We start from the raw sequence: 7669 nt of genomic DNA on the forward strand, positions 1-7669 counted from the left end.
TACTGATTTTCATATTAATCAAAATATTTTCACAAAACATTTCCATTTTCAAGATGACTGAAATAGACATTCAAATGCAAATAGGTGCCCTTTTTGGTTGTGCTCGCACTTCGCTCTCTTTCCTTCCATATTTCTTTCCACACTCTCAATCGATCAAAATGATGGTTTGTTTATATTGGTAGCTCATTCCTAATCCCCAAGATTTAAGGATACTCATCGGACTCTCAATTACGGATGGAAATTTTGCCTTTACCCGCCCCCATGGGGTCGGTTTTTCCCACTTTTAAATGTTTTTAGGGCGGGGATAATTTTAATATATCCCGTCCTGCCAACCTGCCCCAATTATATTTATATATAATAGAGTTACTATCAAGAATTACCACTAAGCGAAATAATAATGGGGCCAGAATCGGGTTTAGCTAAACCCACCCCGTTGCCATCCCTACTGTCAACCGTAATGGTGAGTTGGTGACTCCACCAAGGTTTGAGCTCTTTATCTCCCCGTAAGTGGTAAACTTGAATAGCGAATGCCGAAATCAAAATGTAATACCTTGTTTGTAGGTTTTGTATTAAAGAGATGTCTTTGCGCTTCGGTACAAAATATTTTATTGCATAACTACAGAAATAGGATCGTCAAAAAAATTTCTGAAATCAATTTTATGGGTATTTGGTGAAAAATAATACAAATGATTTGTGTTGTGAAAAATTTGCATGGATCACCTAAATTCTTAAGAAATTTCAGCAAATGATCTTTTATTCAAGAAATTAATCAAATTACAAAAATAATCTAAATACTTATTACAAAAATATGCACATAAATTAACGAAAATACCTCTTATCAAAGAAAATTTTAAATTACGAAAATAGCACTCAATACTTGTTACAGTAACAAGTTTATGAATTCACAAAAATACATCTCACCAAACATATATTTAATTACATATGAAATTACAAAAATATCCCTCATCATGGGACTATTTTTGTACATATACATGTTATTGCAACTAATACTAAAGGCATTATTGTAATTTGAACAGTTTCTTTGAAGGAGGATGTTTTCTAATTCCAATATGCAAGTTACCATACCTTTGATAGGGATATTTTATAAATCCATATGTATTATAGTGTAGAAAATAATGTAGGCATTTTTATAATTTGAATAATTTCATTTTTTTATTTTTAAGATGGGGGTTCTTAACCCATATACCCAACTAACTGGGGTGAGGCAAATGGCCTCTTATAGCATCATATGTCGTCCAAATCCCCCGGGTAGATGCAATACCCTACAAACCACACATACCGATAAGTAAGTAGGGATAAATCTCTATGGGGTAGACAACGAGGGGGCTTGAACTCAAGACCTCTATCTTTTTAGAAGAATGCCTTGGCCACTACGCCCAATGCTCGTTGGTTGAATAATCTTTTTAATGAGGTCGAACAATTAATTTTTTTTTCCATGTTTTATATTAAAAATAAATCATTGCAAATTTTTTTTTTTGCATTGTAAACACTGAGGGAATAGAAAAAATGATTTCATAAGATATTTTCTAATAGCTACCGAGCAATAGTAAACTTTTCATCTCAAAATATTTGCAATACAAATGATTTGCAAATGCGAAGTATTTGTAGCGTATCAAGGAGGGCCATTGTGCCAAACAATGTTGGATGATGCATCTTTTCAATTTACAGTCAACCTATAATTATGACCTAGGATTTGTTTGTATGTGAACACTCTTGTCAAGCTCACTTAGTAATTTGATCAAACACTCATTAGACTTAACCAAACACTTTATATGCTATACATTCCAAGACTTGTTTGATAATGACAATGAAGGGTAACCTAACTAATAGTAGTAAATGTAAAGAAGATAAATAACTACGCAAAGAAAAGAGTAAGAACACAATGCCCATAACACAAGATTTTATGTGATTCACCCAAATACTACATTCATAGAGGTATAGCGTTAGAACTTGATTTCACTATGAAGAAAGTGGGACAAATCGATATTAGGACTCCTTTTATCACTTAGATTCACATTGTTCTAAATCTCAATCTTTTCAAACCTCTCAACGTCTCATTTCTTGGGTTTTTTTCTTTCTCTACTCTTTTCTCTAAAAAAATTTTAGACTTAAAGCTAGACTTCTTATAGCAAAAGAATAAAACATTTTTTAGAAGCACCACATAAGTGGGCCATTTACATAAGTTACAAGCTTAACCCAAATTACCTTGGATCGACCAAAAAAAATACACACTTGGACCGGCCTAATTGATTTTTGAGCCATACTTCAACAATCTCCACCTTGGCGAAAAACTCTTCGACCCTTGGAAACGTTGGAACCTCAATGTGTTAATAACACCTCCACCTTAATGAGAAACCTCTTATCTCCATGTACTTCAAATGGGGAGGTGCCCTCCAATCTCAATAAGCAATGAGATAGAACAAAGGGTTTTAAACTATTTTTTTGGGAAAAAAAACTGAAAATTTGTTAGGTTTGGACTGTCGAAATATTTTTAAAATAAAATTTAGTTTTGTAATTTATTTGTTAGATTTTGAGATTTTTGTGTATATAACATTTAGTTCCACATTGCTCACAAGTAAGATAGTGGTGTACCTTATAAGTAATAGTCAACATAGTTAGTTATATTTGTATTACATTTTTGAGTCTTTGATTTGGTGCTTCGCACCACCGGCGCATACACACTTGCGTTGTGCGAAAGGGCAATTGGGCTTTGAGGTGCACTTTGCACTTTGCACGTACACATCGTGGCAAGGAGCTGGGGAGCCTTAAAATTTTCGGGATACAAAACTATCCAACAGTTATGGTTGATCCATCACGTGTAATGGATCGGATGCTATCTGCACCGCACGATCAAGTTAGTATCCGATCGGGAACGATGGATCAATATAGTATCGGATCGAGAGCGACCCGGTGCATTGAATCAAGTTAGTACCCGATCAGAGTCGATCATGTGTGTTAATTCGTGATTGGTATCCGATTAGATCCGGTAGATCAAATAGCAACTGATCAGATGCGATCAGAACCACTAGATTATACATATTCAACTAAAAGGTATGAGTTAAAAGGCATGAGACACATACCTTGAATAGGGTGCAATCTGTATTGTTAGATCTCAGATCAAACACAATCTAACGGCTATTAAACCAAGAGACATTAAATCACAAATCTTGATCAACAGACACAAAAATGATTATAAAAAGTCAATAAGAAATTAGGTTTCTTCACTGAAAATTTATGTATTCTCCTCTTCTAAGCTTAAGCTCTAGGCATCATTAGTTTTGTTTCGTTTTTTATTTTTTTATTTTTTTCTAGTGTTTTAGACTAAATCGGATTGTATATAATCCAATTTAGTAACTTGAGTGTAGACTTATTTGTATCTTGAAGGCATTTATTTTTTGATACCTTGTATACTTTGCTTCAACTAGTAGGGAAAATATTTGTCTTGAAATCGAATCAGATTCAAGCCTAGAAGTTAATTTTCTTCCTTCATTGAATTACTTCTGTTTTAAAAGTTCGAATTTCTAACATTTACATGGTTCACCCAAATACTACATCCAGGAAGTTATGAGTGTTGTAAAGGGTGAAGTCTCATTTTTGAAAAACATAATGCCCTATCATTAATATAGTTCTTCCTTTACGTTAAAAACATGTAATACGAGTTTTATTATAAAATAAATATTTATATACATTGTTATTTATAATTTTTCTAATTTCAGTTTCATACCCTTAGTTCGGCCCTGCAAGTGAACTTTTCTGGGTGTGAACTCTTGGAGTAGTAATTAATTTAAGGTACTGAAATTGATTAAGAATCAACACAACTTATGATTTATTTTTACACTTTCTACATTGCTCTTGGGTTTCTAGACAGCTCTAACATGGTAACAGAAAGGGGTGTCAATGAGTACAGTTGTAATCAGATTAGAGTGGAGTCTAAAAGGAATCGAACTTTAGTTTGAAATTTTTTATTAAATCATATCTTTACTAGATCAAATTGTAATTATGTTATTGATATATGTTTTGAGTTCTTGAATGAAAAAAAAAAATGCTTTGCAATGATTGGTACTTGCAAGGCATTTTCTTATTTTTCTAATATTTTGTAATGAAAAAAAAATGTGCATGTAAAGAAGATGAAATTCTACGTTTCCAATTTGACTTTTTTTGACAATTGAAATAGATAACAATTGACAAGGCTTCAATTTGGTTAATTCGGATAAATTAAGAAAAGTTTCGTAAAATAATTGGGATACAAATGATATTTTCGGGTTTCTTACTTAAAAAAAATATATATGTTCAACATCCAATAAAATTCTCTCATTCTCGAGATTTGAATGTTAAAGAAAATAAAATTTTTAGGATGAAGGATAAAAATCTTGACATATGCCACAATTAAACGTAAAGTCATCGATAAATCCATGATTCACCAATTTAATTGATTGGTCCCCTTTTCATGTAATTTTGGAAAAATTCGGAGAGATTGTTGTGAGTATGGTGACAGCAACAATGTCTACTCCCCAAGAAAATCATTACGTGAGATTAGAAAATCATTTAACAAAATAAAAAGAAAAAAAAACACAAAAAGCAGAGATTAGAAAATTTGTTTATATATTATATTTTATGTTTTCTATTGATATTGTTGCAGCTGTACCCGGGCCATGGTGGTAGGTTGTCGAAAATGATGGTACACATACAGACATTGAGACACTGGTGATGCTTTTATTGTTTAATAGATAGCAATAATATGATAGGGACAGTGACAGTGATAATGATAGTGACAGTAACAGTGACAGTGACAGTGACAGTGACAGTGATAGTGATGATGAGGGCTTAGACCCATAGTTACAGTTGATTGACATATGGCAATCTCAACTTTGGGATCATGGATTCAAGTCTAGGTTACTCATAAAAGAAAAAAAAAATACAATAACAACTGACTCTCCTTATAGTCTCCTGACGGCATGTGCATATAATAATTTTTTCTCGAGATACACAACTCATATGTTAACGAGGATGTATAATTGTGTTTCCTGAGAAAAAAAATATATATATTGTTCTATTCACATGCCACATAGGGAGTAAATAGACGGCTAAGCTGATTTACTGATTTATCATGATGATCTTATAATAATATTTCATGTCTCTAATATTAGATGAGGCATTCTCATAACACAATAATTAGAGATGGAACTAATAATAGATTTTCTTTGGTCTTGAAACCCCAAGTCCTCAAAGTTACATTGTAGTTTAAGCCTATATATCTTATATAAGAATATAATCAAAGATTCTAAAGAAAACTTCATGAGGATTACCAATTGTAATTGATAGGCACCAAGTGAAGAGCAGATTTCTTGTGGACAGTAATACCAGTTAAATGCTCATCCATATTTATGTCTTCCTTCTTCATTCCACTGGGTAATTTCCAATCAAAACAATAAAGGAGATTCGCAAGTATGATTTCCATCATTGAATTTGCCATAGTAATTCCAGGACAACCCCTTCGACCTGCTCCGAATGGTAAGAAATCAAAATGTTGTCCTTTAAAATCGATGCAACTATCCATAAACCTCTCTGGAATGAATTCATCTGGGTTTTCCCAATATTCAGGGTTTCTTCCAATGGCCCAAACATTCACTAGGACGCTGGTTTTGGGATACACGTCGTATCCGTTAATCTTACAATGACGCATACATTCTCGTGGAATCAATAATGCCCCTGGTGGGTGAAGTCTTAGAGTCTCTTTCACCACCATTTTAAGGTACTGAAGTTGATGAAGATCTTTTTCTTCCACAATACCTTTGTTTCTAACACAAGTTCTGATCTCTTCTTGCACTTTCTTCATGGATTTTGGGTTTCTAGATAGCTCTGCCATTGCCCACACCATGGTAAGAGCAGATGAGTCTACTCCACCAAGAAAAATATTCTGAAATTAACATATTGAAGCAATTAAATATCTTAGTGATTCTCCTATAATCAGATTTAGAAATCGACTAATTAAAGCCACATACACACACACAAAAAAGAAGGCGAGGATCGTAGCTCACCATAAGGATTGCCTTGATGTGATCTTTCGTGATATGAATTGCACTTTTTTGATCCCTTATTACTCCAAGCAAGACATCTATGATGTCTTCTTGCTCTGCTTTTGTCCTCTCAAGATCGAGGTGTTCATCGATGACTTGCTGGTAGAAAGTGTCCAACTGCTAAAAACACTTCTCAAGTCTCCCACGGAGTCCAGTGAACACATCGATGATCCACCCGATATAAGGAATAAAGTCGGCTGCAAAGAAACTACCTAACATGTCTATGGCCTCAACAACAATTTCATGAAATTTATTGCCATCGAACTCTCTTCCATCACAACTTTTACCAAAAGCAACCCTACAAGTAATGTGGGCTGTGAGAGAAAAGAGCTTCTCAGTGAGATTAATAGGACGTGATGAAGATTGGGAGATAGAGTTAATCATAAGTGCAACCTGTTCTGCCCTCACATGCCCAAATGCTTGCACCCTATTCATGCTAAAAAGCTCAAGAACGCAAATTTTACGCATCTCCCTCCAATAGTCACTATAGGGACTAAAAGCAACATCTAAGAAATTGTAAGAAAGATGCCTCGAGCCTAAAAAAGAAGTTCTACTGCAAAAGTTGATGTCGTAAGTCTTCAAGACCTCTCTTGCCATTTCGGCTGAGGAAATGATTAGTGTAGGTTTACTACCAAATTGTAAAAGCATGATGGGACCGTAAAGCTTGGAGAGGTTCCATAGAGAACGATGAGCCAACTCACCAAGTTGGTGCAAGTTACCTATGATGGGAAGCTTAGGAGGGGTAGGGGGAAGGTTAAAAGTTTTGTTCTCATGTTTCTTCTTTTGTGTAAGAAGCAACAGGAGGACGACGACGACGACGACGAGAAGCAGAAGGAGAGACAGCCACAAAGACATGTTCTAGACTGTAGAGAGGAGTTAGTGTGCAAATTAGTGAATTTTATGAGTGAATGGCCCCCTTTAAATAACCTGCAGTAGGAATGTAAGATCCTTATCAGTGAAAAACAAGTGGCCTCTACATTTCAACTTCTGATTAAAATACCCACCAAAAAAAAAAAAAAAAAAAAACCAACTTTTTTTCTTCTAAAAAGAAAATATGCTCAATTGCAAACTTGTTACTGTGTTCTAGACATAAACGTGCATTGAAAATTGTAAAATTATCAAAATGGTGCAATATTCATTTTAACTCAGGAAACAGTAAATTATCATTTTCGAAAATAAGTTATTTTACCAAAATGATAAAATTTTAAATGAATAATATTACATTACCAAAAACACACATCCCCGTTTTTTTTATATAAAACAGTGTACATATCCCCTGTTTAACTAAAGAAATATTAATATAATTGTTTTAGTACAATATGATGAAATAAACTAAATTTTGAAGGGAAATATCCTTGTATTAACATAATTATATTTCTATCCATTTACTTAAACAGGGATTCGTAGAATGTTTTATAATAATAAAAATGGTGAAACGGGCATTTTTGACATTAAATACTGTTCATTTAAAATTTTATTATTTTGGTAAATTAACTTATTTTTTAAAACGATAGTTGATCATTTTTGAAATTAAAATGTATAGTGCACCATTTAGGTCATTTAATATTTAT

At 33.4% G+C, this 7669-nt stretch overlaps 1 pseudogene across 1 annotated transcript; it reads right to left on the minus strand.

Annotated features, from left to right (window-relative positions):
* Positions 1–5239: 5239 nt before the first annotated feature.
* LOC147398696 (cytochrome P450 71B26-like) lies at positions 5240–6968 on the minus strand (annotated as a pseudogene). Its single transcript, XR_015179974.1, has 2 exons — positions 6060–6968; positions 5240–5938 (listed from the first exon to the last, which is right to left on the minus strand). The product of XR_015179974.1 is annotated as a cytochrome P450 71B26-like (transcript).
* Positions 6969–7669: the final 701 nt, after the last annotated feature.

Source organism: Akebia trifoliata, chromosome 7 (assembly GCF_017979445.1).
Source record: "Akebia trifoliata isolate Shusen 1 chromosome 7, ASM1797944v1, whole genome shotgun sequence".
NCBI classification, from domain to species: domain Eukaryota; kingdom Viridiplantae; phylum Streptophyta; class Magnoliopsida; order Ranunculales; family Lardizabalaceae; genus Akebia; species Akebia trifoliata.